The following is a 17135-nucleotide window of genomic DNA, read 5'->3' as shown; positions in this document are numbered from 1 at the left end:
GGCTTGCTCATGATATCAAAACAAGTTAATTATCAAACAAGTTAATTTTTCATTTGCTTTTTCTGAAAGGTTAGAAGGTTCTGAATTCACAAAAGTCTCCTTTCGTCTGAACTATTAACTGCCTTTGGATTCTTTTCTTTCTTTTTTTTTTTTTTTGTTTAGAGAGAGAGAGCACATGCATGCACACACACACACACACACACACACACACACAGCACAGGGGAGGAGCAGAGACAGAGAGAGAGAGAGAGAGAGAGAGAGAGAGAGAGAATCTTAAGCAAGCTCCATGCTCAGTATGGAGCCCAGTCTCATGACAGTGATCATGACCTGAGCCAAAATCAAGAGTTTGATGCTTAACTTACTGAGCCACCCAGATGCCCCTGACTTTGGATTCTCATCCAAATTTATGGCCTCTGATTTTGCAACCTTACAGTTTGTATTATCAATAGCACATTTTTTCCAAATTGTTCTTATGAAATAACAATACTGTTTTAAAACATCTTTGAAGTTTTGCTCTTTTACAATGCACATCAGCTATTGTTTCATGTTTATACCTACACTGTAGCTTCCCAAATGCACTCAGTTAATTCTTCCAGTGTGCTCTTGCACTGTTCACTATCATGCTTTCTTGGTTGCTTTAAGCAGAGACTTCAGGAGGCATACCTGACTCCAGGTTGACCATTTGGGGAGAACTTTCCTCCCCTATGACAGAATAAGTGCCCATAAATTCTCAGTTGGCTATTTTCAGACCTACAGTACTGGTTCAGAACCATCTATAATTTTGAATTGTTATGTTACTTCTTCTGTTTGGCAAATTTATTTTAAGTCATATATTTTGTTGTTTGTTGATTTTTTAAAAGATGTACCCAGTAGGGTGCTGTTAGCTCAATGCTTCAAGATGATCCCCAATACTTATGACCTTGAGAAAGAAACTTTAGATGAGAAGTACCTGAGGGTTCTCCCTATCTAACCTTCCTTGTTACTCAAATGTGGCCTGAAGAATTTTCCAACTGCTAAGCACTTTCCCTCTGACACAGGACATGACAACCAGCAAAGGTTCTTCCTTGCACTGAGGCACAAAACCACTAATATCAAGAACCTGACTACTGGTCACCAATGCTTTCAAAAAAAGATCTCAATCAAAAGGAAAAAAATGTGAAAATTAATTAGGTGTAACCTCACTAAAATTGAGTCTGGAAGTTCAGCAGAGGGAGCTGTCATGTTTCAACACTTATCCTCAATTGCAAATCCAACCAGAAGGGACAGACCTTGCGCATGGATGCTATTTTAGATATATTTTACTATCCCAGCAGGAGGAAGAAAGATTTTCCTCATCCCCCCCAGCAACAGTCCAGCCAATGAGAGAAGGTCACAACTCAGCCAAGGAAAAGCTAGTTTACCTCCAGCTCCCAATTTCCTCCAATTGTATTGATAACAACCTTTCCAAATTTCCACTTGCCTCTAAAAAATCATTCCTTCCTTTTTGGGGACAAACTTGCCTATGTTTTGCCACAGCTTGCTCCAGATATCAATTCTCTGCTATTCTTGACTAAACCCATCTTTTCCTAGTAAAATAACGAGAAATTTAATTTTTAAAGTTAACAAAAGTTACTTTTACGTACACATACTACACAATATAAATATTGCTAGAAAGTTTCCCTAAACTCTTATCCCACAAACTCACTTGCTCCCAAAAATTACATTGAGACTTCCCATGAAAACTTCATGAGACATTAGACAAAGTCTGGCATCATCCCAAGCTATGTTTCTTCCTGACAAATTTTGTAACACAGATATAATATAAACTTATTTGACTAGTAAACCCAGGTAGAATAAAAGTTGTATGTCTGCATTATATTTAACTATGATAACTCTAAAGACACGTCTAATTTAATTAAACCAATCAACGTAAACTAACTCTAATACCAAATATATTTCCAGATCACATAAATCTGAAAAGCATTTGGATCAGTTTGTTATATTACTGTGAACTTTAGGAATACTTAATTGATAAGTACTTAATTCTAAGCCAATTAAATAGAGCTCTTTACAAATCACTTTGACAACACAATCTGGAGGTAGAAAAATATAACACACACATATATATGTATGTGTATATATGTATATATCTAATATATACACACACTATATATACACTAGAGAGAGAGACATATAATCATTCAGACCGACATAGAGACCCTCCACAGTTATGGCCTTAAAATTTTAGCCATGAGTCAGGTCTATTTCAATTTTCCCCTTCCTTAAGTGGAAGACAATTCTGTTTCCAATCTGATATTTTACAATATCTACAAGCATTTTAATATGGAGGGAGGTTTGGAATTGGTAAAGATCAGTGAGGCACATTTCTGGTTTTTGTAGAGACCTGCAAGACAAAATAGTCATTGCCCATTCCCAAAACAACCAGATTACAGCCAGAATATCAAGGAACTGGCCCATCTTTCCAACTAAATTTATTTATTTTTGTATCAAGGAGATTTCTACCTGAAAGGCTATATAATTTAGATCTATTGATGTTGGGAGACATGAATTCTTTGTGATGGGGATCCAGCATACTCCCACAAAGGACATTGCATTGCAAGGCCTGAAGCAGGCAGAGGCTGGTTACAGAGCCCCAGAAAGTAGGAGGGATTGGAAGAGACAGCAAAGCAAACTCAGTCACCAGTCTCAGGAGCTTCTGCTAAATTCACTTCCTGGTCTTAGTACTTACATGAATAACCTGTATCCTTGGAACTGGAGATAAGGTTGGAGTGCTCTCTGTAAATCTTTTAGGGGAAGAAAAGTTAAAATAGACAGATGGAACTAAGACAAGGAAACCAAAGGGAACCCATGAAAAAATAGGGGTGGGTGTGTGTGTGTGTGTGTGTGTGTGTGTGTGTGTGTGTATGTTTTCTTTGCTCTTTTCCTGCTTCTATTCTTGCTAGGACTTGCATCTCAACCTTACACGTGCTTTAATATATGTCCTCTTTGTAAAGGTCAAGTTAATGATTTCTTTGGAGTCTTCCAGCACAATAGATAACATCTAAGGAGTGACCAGGCCAGGTCCAAATGTTTATTTTCCGAGACCACTGACTCACCAAGACCTCTAGCTCCAGGGCATAAGCAACTTGTGGAGGACACCTGAGCATTTGTCCTTATTTGACCGGTTCCTGGATGCCTGACAGGACACGTACATCAGGCTGTTGTCCTCAGTAAAAACCTGGATCCCAAGCAAAGATGAGACTCATTCTTCTTCTCCTTTCTTTTTTTTTTAAAGCTTCCTTAAGTTTTTTTTTTAAATTTTTTTAACGTTTTTATTTATTTTTGAGACAGAGAGACAGAGCATGAATGGGGGAGGGGCAGAGAGAGAAGGAGACACAGAATCGGAAGCAGGCTCCAGGCTCTGAGCCATCAGCCCAGAGCCCAACGCGGAGCTTGAACTCACAGACTGTGAGATCATGACCTGAGCCGAAGTCGGATGCTAAACTGACTGAGCCACCCAGGCGCCCCTCTTCTTCTCCTTTCTGAATCATCCAGATGCTCTATCTGTATCTGCTCTATCTCTGCAATAAACTCTGCTCTCACTTCCTACTGGCTTATGTTTAATTTCTCTCCTGGGCACAGCCAAGGACCCTTTTGGATGGTCCTGCAGGACCCCTTTGGGTCCTTGGACCTGGCCTGCCTGCATCAGAGCCAAATTTTGAGAAGGACAATTTACATTGGATATGAATGTTAATTTTTGTTCGAAAATTGTCTAATTTCTGTTTGTTCATCTTGTTAAGAGAGTCCCTAAGGTTAGACATTATAATTATATCTTTTTTATTTGGCCTTTCCATAAGTACCAATAAGATATTTATTTAGAATGAGAGCACTCTAAAGAGGTTTTTTCAATGTAGAAGTTTCTCCAAATGTTCCATCATCTGGCCATTGATGATGAGGATCTACTAATCTTAATAGGGACTCAAACCAATAAGCCTTTTTATGGGTTAATCATGGATGCAAGAAGCATCCTCAAGGAGAATGGAAGAGGTGCAGGCCTCACAAGATCCAGACAGGTCACTTCCAGAGTCAGCCTTGAAAGCACAAACACTAATTATAAGGGGCCGAGTTTTAAAGGACTTTTCCAAACAAAGGGAATCACGTTCCCCCTTTCCCCCACTTTTTTTACTTCCTAAGTTTGGATCCATAGCCTATTCAGCTCTCTGTCAGACAAATAAGCATCCTCCAACTGGTAAATACCAGGGAGAACATTCTCACTGGTCAGAAAATAGAAAATAGAAAACTTTGACCATCTCTGGGAAGACAAAGACTAGAAAACAAGAATATTTATCACCAGATCTTTACCAGTGTTGCTATACCCAAGGAATGAATTCTTCAAATATTTTCTCCAGCTTATCTTAAGTTAGAAAAGAAAAATATATTCTCACTTCCCCTGAATCCTGCAAGCAGAGATCCTGGAGACTGATACGGTATTAATCTTACCTTCTGCCAGCTTTTTGTCAAAGGTCCCAAGATCTGCAGCAGCCCCAGGGCCAGCAGTGTCCAGCCAGTGAAAAATCCCATCCAGGTTGCCAAAACTTCAGGGGCAGAAGATTTTTTGTCTTCCTTTCTAGCTTTCTTGGCTAGTGTACGAATTACACTGATATTACATTAACAGAAGAAAACCAAACAAATGTTTAGTAATGTGTATACATGGGAGAGACCCAGAAAAACTGAGTAACTCTCTGAAATTGCCAAAGCCATCACCTTAAAACCATCTTCAGATAAAGACAAAACGAGATATTGGGGGTGGACAGTTATGAGAGATTATCTGGACATGCACTGGAAACAAGGGTAAGGTTATTCAGACCTAAGTCATTGCCTTCTCCACTGATAATAGTTTCTAAAGATTGAGTCATTCTTCTCTTCCTGGCACAGCAAGGGAGACACCCTTACAAATAAAGATTTTCCTTATACATGTACACGTCTCTTTAAAAAAAGTAACTTCTGTTTGGTTTTTAGAGCTCCTATGTTTGCAGTTTCTTAAAAATTAATCAGCCTAAAATAATCCTTATACCAAAGAGACATATTTTGGGGTGGCAAATGGTGCCTCTACAGTGGCTATAATGGATAAATTCCCAAATCTCCGTGGTTTAACAGAATAAAAGTTTATTTTTCATTCTCACAGTTGTGCTATGCAGGAGTTGCTGGTTGGACAGTTCACCAACCAATGACTTGGGGGCCTGGGCTCCCTTCTTATAATAGCTCCCAAGATCCACTTGAGGGGATCTTTAAACCAACCACCTGAAAGTGAAAAACAGCATGGAGGATGACAACAGGAAAGCAATTACGGGCTAAGCTTAAACGTGTACACAATTTTCCCGCCCACGTTCTATGGCTGTGTCAAACAAGTGAAGCTGAGAAAGATTTTGTCATGTGCCAGATAGAAAAAGAAATGTATTTGATATTCTGCAGCAAGGTCTGCACAAAAGTAGAGTAATAAAGGGCAATTTCACAGAGGCATTAATTCCTCCACTAACTTTTCAGAAATATGGTCCACTTTCCAGGTGGACAATACATTGTGAAGAGCATCCCAGGCAGAAGTAAAACAAGGGTAAGTAATAATACAGGGTATTGGAGGAAGAGTAGTTTGTATGGTGTGACTGGAGTGGAAGAAACAAGGGTGCAGAATGGGAAACTGGGAGAACACTTAGCTCATCTCTACAAAACTTACCAAATATTTATAATATGTTTCATATATACTTTTAGGAGCTGAAATGAGGAAAAACATAAAGAACAAGTCTCATCCTCAAAGAGCCTCCAGTTCAGTGGATTCCACAAAATAGAGAACTGTGATTAAAATACAAGATAGACTGAAAGAAAGAAAGAAAGAAAGAAAGAAAGAAAGAAAGAAAGGAAGGAAGGAAGGAAGGAAGAGGGCTTCTTCCTAGATAGCTCAGTCAGTTAAGCATCTGACTTCAGCTTAGGTCATGATCTCACGGTTCGTGGGTTCAAACCTCGCAGCAGGTTCTGTGCTGACAGCTCACAGCCTGGAGCCTGCTTCGGAATCTGTGTCTCTCTCTCTCTCTGTCCCTCCTCTGCTCTGCTCTGTCTCTCTCTGTCACTGAAAAATGAATAAATGTTAAAAAATTTTTTTTAAATAAATAAAATAAAATACAAGATAGACTCCAGACAAACTTAAGAGAAGAATCAATAGGACTTTGTGTGTGATTGGATAGGAGGTGGTAAGAAAGGTGAGAACAATAGATGGGGGGTAACAAAAGAAATACAAAATAATTTTCAGACTTTAATTTGGGAGACTATGTAATTAGGAGAGAGAATATAGGAACAGAAATATGTTTGGGGATGGATAGAATCAATTGATGAAATTAATTTTAAACTTTTGAACTCCAGGAACTTATGGAGCATTCACGTCAAGACTAGCAAGTCTTTAAAATCACATACCTAAGTGCGATTAAAATAAGCACCACATATACTAAAATTGAGACAATACAAAGAAGAATAGCATGTCCCCTGTGCAAGGATGACACACAGATTTGTTAAACACTCCATATTTTTCAAAAAATGTTGTTGTCCCTTGGTCTCAGCTGGCTAGAACTGGGCTCTATCAGTTGTCTCTTTCTTTGCTCTATTTGCTGCATCTCCTACTTGAACTACTTTTCAGTTGGCCCATAAATATTTTTTTATTATATAATAAAAAAATAGCCTTCAATAAAACCTCATGTAGGTATCACTCCATTAGATGAAAGATTTTTAAAAAGAAAGGACTTCCTCACTTCCTCTGTCCCTTGTAGATTTCTACCCATTCATAAGAATGAAACTACTTCCTTTATTATATGCCATTAGTAATCTAATTGACAAAATTAGTAGATTCTTTTCATTCTGCCTACCAGAAGTCTTTGGGAATATGACACTGTTTGATCATCCCCGCTCTAATTAACACTACCTGACACTTTAAGTGTGATGACAGTGCTCTTTTCTGATGTTCTGACTGACTAACTTATTAACATCTTACTGACTGGTTAGACATTCTTACTAACCGCTGAGCTTCTTGGATGACTCCCCTGCCTCTCCCTCTTTCCATATTTGGTCCCCTTTCCTTTCTTCTTCCATATGTCAACCTCCCCTACATCTCTGTCCTCAGCTACCAATTGCATCAGGGGTCTTACTCACAGGCCTCCAGGGAGGAGGGAGGTGGCCCAAATGAATGGGGAATATATGCATATGAATACCTTGAGTGAAGAGTTGGATTCATGATGAAAAAAGGCAGCTACTCCTCAGTTCCCTTTTATATTTGACTTATGAAAATGCCAAGCACTATGCCCAGATCACTGCTTTATTAAGAAAAGCCACCCAATCTGCTTTTTTTCAAATATTATAGAACAGTAAATGGTAACCCATTTGTTTATTTATTTAGTTATGTATGTATGTATATATGCATTTATTTATTTAATATAGGATGATAACGTTAGGGATTCAGGGCAGGCTGCCCCAAGAAGGGTCAGTTTGGCATAAAGTTTATTTTGAGTTGAAAGTAATAAAAACCCAGCAGATGCAGGGAAAGCTCTCTGCCTCTGCCATAGCTGCCTACATTTACATAGGAAAGGAGAGCCTGTACCAGGAGAGCTATTTACAGAGACTCCCCCTTACCTAAGGAACTTATCTGCATAATAGGACAACCTTGTTTTTCCAAACATCTCCTTTCACCTTCCTGCTAATGAGCTTTCTCCCTTGTATCCTCAGTCCTCGCCCCCTCTCCTTAGCTCATGTATGCTCCTGGTTGCCTCATCGTCTTCAGAATTTCATGCCTCTGTAGATTCCCTGTATGTATGCCTATTAAATTTGATTTTCTCCTGTTAATCTGTCTCATGTCAACTGGATTCTAAGTCCAGCTAGAAGGACCATAGGGCAGAGGAAGGCCTTTCTCCCTGACAATATTATGTGGTAGCCCATTTATTTGTTAAAATCTACTTAGGAGAAAAAAATGCATTCCTCAAGGTTGCTAATTTGTCATCTCTGACATAATTGTTACAAATGACTCCTGAATTAATATCAACTGTCCTGACCTCTGTCCTTAGGTACAGTATCAGGGCTCCAGCTGTGAACTGGGTATCTCCATCTTGTTATCACCCAGGTACCTCAAATTCAAGATACTCCACAATGAGATGTGTGGAAATTGGCAAGTGTAATTTCTATTATCTTCACAAAATATGCTTCAGGACAAGCTTTGAACATTCTATATCCATCACCTTAATTTACATGTCAATGCTAAAGTTAAGCTAAAATTCAGAACTCTGAATGACTCATATGCAATTAGGCTACTTTAGTGTGTTGAACAATCTATATATAACAAGAATAACAATAATGGTAGATATAATACAAACAATAGTAGTCAGTATCCACTCTTTCTATTATTGTATTAGGCATTATGTTAAGTATTTTACATGCATTAACTTAAAGAATCTTCACAACAACTGTAAGAGAAAAGTACTATCATTATTTCCCTTTTATATGTGAGGAAACATAGGCTCAAATAAGTTCCCCAAATAATCTTAGTACTAAATATATGGTTTCAGTACCTAAATCGAGACATGACCGATCTAAAAGCCTTCTAAACACCACACTCTATTGCCCATTCCAACCTATACCAAATTGTGGTGGTTGAAAATGAAGTTCACAATTTTTTGAACACTTTTGATGAGAAATCTATCATAAAGAATAAATTCTTTTTCCAGAATGGTGCTGTGCAATTAGGACCTTTGGGTCAAGGCAGATTGGTTACCCTCTATCTGTGGGAACATTGGCAATTATGGTGGGTCCAGCATCATTCTCTTCTTTGAGTCTTAGAACTTCTTCTTTCCCCATGGGGACTGCCTGTTTCCCCTTCTGGAGGTTGGGTTGGCAATGTAAGAGCCATGCCTATCCTATCACACTGCAGGATTAGGAATGTGTATTAGTTTGCCAGGGCTGCCACAACAAAGTACCAAAGACTGGGTGGCTTAAACAATAGAAATTTATTTTCTCTTAGTTCTAAGGGCTGGTCATCTGAGATCCATGTATCAGCAGGGTTGATTTTTTTTGAGGCCTCACTCCTAGGGTTGCAGATGGCCTCCACGTGTCTTCACATGGTCTTCCCCTCTGTACATGTCTGTGTCTAAATTTCCTCTTCTTATAAAAATGTCAGTCATACTGGATTTGAGCCCAACCTAAATGACTTTATTTTAACTTAATTACCTCCCTAAAGAAACTATCTCAAGAAGTATAGTCACATTCTGAGGTACTAGGAGTTACAATTTTGATCTATGAATTTTGGAAGAACACAACTTGGCCTATAACAGGATGTAACCAAAGCTAGCCAATCAGTACATCCCATGCTCCTAAAGAGAGAGGTTGGTCCTATGGGTATATTTTTCAAGCAAGTTTAAGCATTGCCTTTTTAAGGATTGATAGGAATGTAGAAAAAGGAAGATCTTTTCCTATTCTCTGAGATTCCTAGTTCCAAGGATGATACAGGTTTGAAAGCTTATCCATAAGCTGCAAAGTTTCTCTTTGCAGCCATCTAGAGAAAATCTGTAAGGATCAACATAAGAAAAGCAAACATAGGAGATGGAAACAAGAGAGAATTCTGGTGATATCATTTGTCCAAAAATATCCAGCCATGCCTAAACCTAGTGAACACCCATAACTCTTACTTGAAGCCATACATTTTTGTTTCATTAAACCAGTCTGAATTAGAATTCTGTCACTTTCAGGGAGGCTGGGTGACTCAGTCAGTTAAGCATCTAACTCTTGATCTCAGCACAGGACTTGATTTCAGCATTGTGAGTTCAAGCCCCATGTTGAGCTCCATGCTGGGTGTGCAAACTAATTAAAAAAAAAAAGTTTAGAATTCTGTCACTTTCAACTGAAAGAGGTCTGATAAACATACCTTGGAAAAAATAGTACCTTTGGCAGAGTAAGTTACATAGAACAACTAATGTTGTATTGGTGTAAATATAAATCATAGTTTACCAAACACTATTAATAGTCATTGCCTTTATTGAAACAATTCTAAGATGTGTTGCTTACAGTATGTTGCAGACCAAGTGATGACTATCCTCCAGAATATTTCCCTATATGGAATTTCTTGGTGAAGGTGGGGTAATGGCAAATTCTTGATGTTAATGTGGGAACAACCAACTTTTTTACTGGGCTCCACCAACACACTCAGTTTAATGGATAGGACAAAAAGGTACGAACAATAAATTCACCGACAAAGACTTCTCCGCCTCTCTTGTAATATAAATGTAAAACAAAGAAATTTGTCTTTTTTTTCAGCTGTAAAACTTGTGAAAATTTATAACAATCCTAGTGCCGATTATGAAGTATTTTCTAGCTCTCTTCCTAATAAGGAAATCCATTTTTTGGATTTGCAAAATGTAGATTTGCATTTCCTGGGCAAACTGTGATTAACTTCACTCATTAGTTATGGCTAAACAGGTTGTAATCATAAATGATAACTTTCACTTCTAGGCCAAAACATTTAATCGCTAATGCAAAACTCTCCAGACCTCTTCTGGGTAGGATTCCAGAAAGGAGGACACAGAGCAAAGTGCCCACTTAGCCCACAAAAGGTATATAGTTTGAGCAAGATAAACACATAAGTTGTAAATTGCTGAGGTTTGGGCTTGCTTGTTATTGTGGATTACATAGCTTATTCTGACTGAGATGAAACATAAAATGTGGTAACAGCCTATTTTGACAAAGTGTGTTAAAATTGTACACTTTATATACTGTTATTGGCAGGTAAAATTGAGCAAACTTTTTGGAATAAACTTTGGCAGGATGTCCTAGGAGATTAAGAAATTATTCATTTTGTCTCCTGTACTCTACCCTAATATAAAAAGGAAAAAGGGAAGAGGTGCTAACCCTGGTCACAATAGTTTTATTTTCCAGGAATTTCAAAGCTAAATTTATTTTAATAAAGTTCCAATGTATTGTAAGTTAAAAGTACCCACTCTCTGTGAGTTCAGGCCATGTGTTAGGGTTCTCCAGAGAAACAGAACAAGTAGGATACATACAGATATTTATTTAGAAATTTATTGCAGGAGATTTATTATAGGAATTGGCTCATGTGGTTTTAGAGGCTGAGAGGTACCACAATCTGCTGTCTGCAAGTGGGAGAACCAGGAAAGTTGGTGGTATAATTCAGTCCAAGTTCAAAGGCCTGACAATCTTGAGGCCAATGGCATAACTCCAGGTCTGAGTTCAAAAGCCTGAGAACCAGGAACACTGATGTCAGAGCACAGGAGAAAATGGATGTCTCAGCTCAAGCAGAGAGGTGAATTCACTTTTTCCATTATTTTTGTTTTATTTATTTATTTTGAATGATGCTCACCCACACTGATTAGGGTTATCTTCTTTATTCAAGTCTACTGATTCAAATGCTAATCTCCTCCAAAGACCTCCCCCCCCCCATTGGACAAACCCAGAAATAATATTTTACCAGCTCACTGGCACCACTTAGTGCAGTCAGGTTAACATCTAAACTTAACCATCTCAGGACACTTAATTATGAATTCAGGCTTTACCTCTCTTTGGCTGTTGTCATTTGCCCTTACTATGCTTTGGTTTCTTCATCTTAAAAATGGGATTTCCAGTATCACCAAAATTAATTGGATAGAATAAACATTCAGCAAATGTTAGCTATTAATAGAATCATTATATAAGACCTTATATTCTGTTCCCCACCTTGTCCAAGTCTGTATTCTCTGTCCTAATTTATATATTCATACTACTGATGCTTTATTTCTGTATGTTAGGATATTATTGTAAACTTATTTTAGTTCTATTCAGTCATTTATGGAGTAAAGTAGAATATTACTGAAGGTGTTGTCAAATAGCATCGCCTCTCCATGTTGAGGCTCAGGACCAAATAATATCAAAATATCACTGTTACTGGGTCACCTGGGTGACTCAGTCGGTTAAGTGCCCGACTTCAGCTCAGGTCATGATCTCACAGTTCATGAGTGCAAGCCCTGCGTGGGGCTCCGTGCTGATAGCCTGGAGCCTGTTTTGTATTTTGTGTGTGTCTCTCTCTGTCCCTCCTCCCCTCGATCTCTCTCTCTCTCTCTCTCTCTCTCTCTCTCTCAAAATAAACATTAAAAAAAATTAAAAATATCACCATTGTTGTTACTTGCAGAGGTGATTGGAGACTGTGGGCAGAGTGAACTTAAGACCTTATTCTGAAATGAACAAATGTAAGCCCTTGCTCCACTGATCCCTGGGAGGACCAGGAAGCTGCAGACCCACCACACTGGGGCAGGGTCCTCATCAAATGGCAAAGAGTTAACAACAATACACCCCTTCTCCTGGCATAACAATTCAAGTAAAAGAGAGGGGAAGAAGTTCCATTGATTATATTTAACTACTTTTCCCAAACTCACCAATCAGGTAAGTTTTTCCTTTTCCCAAGAGTAGGTAAACATGAGAGATGGATAGAGACTGAAGGAATAACCCTGGCATAGGAAAACATGTGGCCAGGAAAACAGACATCTGTCCTCTGCCGTTTAACAGATTTTATTCACTGATTTCACTATTCTTAAACAGATCAGCCAGAGATGGCAATCACCTTGTGAAAGGACCAAAATCTATATGCATAATCTTACTCTTCTCTTCTTAAGGACTTTCCCTAACAGCAACCATGGCTCATTTAGATATTCTCCCTTACTTTATACCCAAGAAGGGTCTACAACAGGTCAGATGCCTTGAATAAATGAGCTCCAAACCACACCATACCCTACTCATTTCTTATGTTATCTCCTATTTCAAGTTCTTTCTGGCTAAATTGTTCAACATAGACCTTCAGAAGTTATGCAATAAAACCCAAAGATACTCCAATAATCATAAATATTAGAAATATACAAATTTTAATATACTTCTCTTAGAAAGTATCCTGGAAGACACTAAAATTAAAAAAAAATTAAATTTCTTTATAAGTACAGTCCAAAGAGTTAAATTGTAAAATCCAATTACCTTCCCCTTGCAAGTTTCAAAGAAAGTAAAGTCCACATTTCTTTCTCTACTATTACTGCTGTGTCTTAGCAGAAGCATCTTATTCAGACACTAGGATGGGTTTTAAGTTTCTTCAGCAGCTGTGGCCTGAGATGCTTTTATTATTGAAATACATGTGGTCTCTCACTCACATGGATAAATCCTAGAGTTAACAGATTATTGCACGAGACAATCAAAACCTGCGCCCTTTAGCAGTGTAACCTGTTTCTTAAATTGGTCGCTTTTCTTCTCTATTTTATGTAAAGCTCTTATCATTTGCAGGCTTTCAGGAACTAATTTCTTCTCCATTTTCATGATCTCTCAATTCCTGTCTCTTTCCAGGCCTTGCCATTTGATTTTCAAACATATTTTTTAGATCTCTGCAGTAATTACACAGTCACTAGGTTCTTTATGTTCAAAATCATCCACAGTTTACCTTCACAACCGTAGAATGGATAATCCCACCAAAACAATAACAAACCCTGCCCTGAATGTAATCTTCTGCCTGGCTTACCTTTAATATGATTCAATTTGTCTGTCTTCCCTTACAGTCCCAATTTTCAGTTTTTGAGTATATTCCCTCAGGACGCAGGACTCTTCATGCTGACTGTTCACCAGCAATAGCTTTGTCACCTCTAAACTCATTCAGCAATTCTTTGAAGAGTTTATGCTGTTCATCCCCTCTCAAATCTATTCAGACTTTCTGTAACCACTTAGAATAGCTGCCCCATCTTCAAGGGGAGGATTACAACTTGCACCTCTTGTATGTATCACTGGAGTGACAGTAAATGGATCCCAAGAACATTTCCTGCCTGGAGGCTGGGAATTGAGACAGAAGACATTAGTCATGCAGGCCAGTCCCAAATATACCTAAACTCCCAGTTGCCCCCACTGTTTCCCTCATCAGAGGTCTAATCCAAATCAAGATGAGATCCTCAATCACATTTCAAAGGAAGTGAGAAGTTTTAAAGTTTACCAATTTGAGCCTTGAGGCATTTAATTAGATTAACAGATGATATGCAACATGATAGGAAATATATCAGATAAAAATGGGATCGGCTGGGCTCCTAGGTGGCTTAGTCACTTAAGGTTAAGCTTTAAGGTTAAGCATCCCACTCTTGATTTCGGCTAAGTTCATGATCTCATGGGTGTATCAGATGGAACCGCATGTTGGGTTCTGCGCTGACAGTATGAGCCTGTTTGGGATTCTCTCTCCCTTTCTCTCTGTCTCTTTCCCACTCGAGCTCGCACACTCTTTTTTTTTTTTTTTTAATTATTTGTTTTGAGAGAGACAGAGAGCATGAGTGGGCAAGGGTCAGGGAGAGAGGGAGAGAGAGAGAGAGAGAGAATCCCAAGCAGGCTCTGCAATGTCAGTACAGAGCCCAATGTGGGGCTAAAACTCATGAACTGTGAGATCATGAACTGAGCCAAAAACAAGAGTCGGAAGCTCAACCAACTGAGCCACCAACGTGCCCCCACCTCTCTTTCTCAATGAATAAATAAACTTTAAAAAATGGGATTGGCAATTATGGGGGTTTTGTGTTGTATTTTTTTATTTTATTCATTAGAAGTGCTCTTTATTTGTTTGCATGACTCAGAGACTTGAGACTTCAAGCATAATAGAAGAAACTGTGATTTACTCTAGTAGTTTAAATTAAAATTTGTTTCAGAGATAGGGCACTTGGGTGGTTCATTCGGTTAAGCAACCCACTCTTGATTTCATCTCGATCTTGCAAGGTCACGATCTTGCAGTCTCGGGACAGAGCCTGGGATCAAGCCCCACACTGGGCTCTGTGCTGACAGAGTAGAGCCTGCTTGGAATTCTCTTTCTCTCCCTTTCCCTCTCTCAGAATAAGTTAATAAACTGAAAACAAATTTTTTTCAGAGATAAATATAGTAAGTTGTCTCAATTTATTGAAATCAGGCGGTAGTTTCATTATATTAGTACCTATAAGTTTTCGAATGTTAGAAATATTTCGTGATAAGGTTTTTTTTTTAATTTCAAATTTGAGCCCAGCCAAGCACCAAGATGTTAGGTTTTTAGCTGCCAATGGTACCCTTTTCCCTCTCCAATTCAGAAACAGTTGAGAATACAGAAAGAAATCAGATGATTATAACATCATCTTTATCATTTGTGCAACAGCTTAGAGAATGTTGCTTTAGATCTTGAGCCAAGTGCCTTGCTAAACCTGATCCCTGGAATCGAATCATTGATCCAGCAGGGTAGCAGCCTGCAGACGTGGAGCCCCGCCACACCGCAGAGGATATGCATAAGCACATGCTCTTTGCAGGCAGGCAGATCTGAAAATACTGGCACAAGTCGCTACAGTGAACTGGAAGGGGCAAGAGAGAGTTCCCCTAGGTACTTAAAATATTCCATTTCTTGGTCTGCAGTCATTTCATGAGTATATAAATATGCAAACATCTGTCAAGCCGTACCCTGAAGATTTCCGTATTTCTCCATTGGTAATAATCAGCTAGGGCTGCCATAACATAATACTAGAGACAGAGTGGCTAAAACAATTGGGGATTATTTTCTTGCAGTTCTAGAAGCTGGAAGTCCAAAATCCAGGTACCGACAATGTTCTCCTGAGGTCTGCCTCCTTGGCTTGCACAGTGCTGACATACTCCTATATCCTCACATGGCCTTTTCTCTGTGCATACACATCCCTGGTGTCTCTTGATCTTCTTACAAGGACAACAGTCCTATTGGAATAAGGCCACACCTTTGTGACCTCGTTTAACCTTAATTACCTTTTTAAAGGCCCTATCTCCAAATAAAGTCACATTGGGAGTAAAGGCTTCAACATCTTAATTTGGGCGAAGGAGGTACACATTTCAGTCCATAGCACCATATATGGTATATTCAATAACAATATTTAAGTTTAAAAATAAATACAAGAAGGAAAGGTTTATAATATTGGAATACTTTAATAAAAACAGAGATTGAATTCACTGTATGAGTTTAAGATATCCAATCCTTTCTGAGAAAAATATTGACAGGGAAAAGAGTACAAGAGACTGGAAGCCTACGGAAAAGAAAAGGTAATAGAGGAACCAAGGTCGGTTGGGATGATCTGAAAGCAAAGATTAGGTGTTATTGCTTTACAGGTAGAAGTTAGTTTGGGAGAGACTAAACTCCCTTGTCCTGGTACCGGTTGATGTACCCAGGTGAGGCCCTCAGTTGTCCACTTTGTGATACAGAGGTGGGAACACAAAGGGGGTGTGGGACTGGCCCTAAGGAAGGCAGTTGTGGGATAGCAGCAGGAAAGAAGTGACAGAGAGGGTAGGAAAGGAGAGAGGGAGAAAGGGAGGGGGGAAAGAGAGGCGGTAGACAGGAAGAAGGGTTGAATCAATACAACTCCACAAGAGACAAATATAGTATGCTTAATGTTTAAGTAAATAAACTCTGGAGGCTGACCGCCTCGGTTTATCTGCCAGCTCAGTCCCTTAAGTGTTATGTGCCACGAGGAAATCACTAAGTTGCTTTATGCCTTACTTTCTCTTCTTTTCTTTTTTTTAGTGTATTTATTTATTTTTGAGCAGGGCAGGCGGGGGGGGGGGGTGGGGTAAGGGACAGAGAGGGAGGGAGAGAATCCCAAGCAGGCTCCATGTTGACTGATAGTGGGGCTCCATCCCATGAACTGTGAGATCATGACCTGAGCCAAAATCAAGAGTCGGATGCCCAACTGACTGAGCCACCCAGGTTCCCCAGTTTTGTTATCTGTCGAAGGAAGTAAAAAATACTATCTACTTCATATGATAATTTGTAGAATCAAATGAGGTAATACATGTGCAGCTTGGCATATTTGGCATATGTTTAAGCACGTACTATATAAATGTCTACTGTTCCATCTGGGATCCAAGGTATGAACAAGAGATGAAAACCTTCCTGTCTCTGAAGATCAAGTGAACAGGCACGATGGGAAATAGTCTGTTCCTGATTCCACCCCCATGCTTGCTTCTCCTGCTGGGCCTAGATTTGTATAATTACAGCGGAACACAGCAAGCCTGGACAGATTGCTCTGTTTAGCCGTGCTGAGGTGGCTGGGAAGTGCACTGTAGTTCTCATGTGATTTGATTTAAGCCTTATATCTCCCAGCATA

The 17135-nt window shown here is 39.0% G+C and overlaps 1 non-coding gene across 1 annotated transcript; it reads left to right on the top strand.

Annotated features, from left to right (window-relative positions):
- Window positions 1-6447: 6447 nt before the first annotated feature.
- On the top strand, window positions 6448-6555 carry LOC125166866 (U6 spliceosomal RNA). The gene has a single exon (XR_007152575.1). It is a non-coding gene; the product is annotated as a U6 spliceosomal RNA (small nuclear RNA).
- Window positions 6556-17135: the final 10580 nt, after the last annotated feature.

The sequence above is a fragment of the Prionailurus viverrinus genome, chromosome B2 (assembly GCF_022837055.1).
Source record: "Prionailurus viverrinus isolate Anna chromosome B2, UM_Priviv_1.0, whole genome shotgun sequence".
Taxonomy (NCBI): Eukaryota; Metazoa; Chordata; class Mammalia; order Carnivora; family Felidae; genus Prionailurus; species Prionailurus viverrinus.
This window is presented reverse-complemented; position numbering and strand designations above follow the sequence as displayed.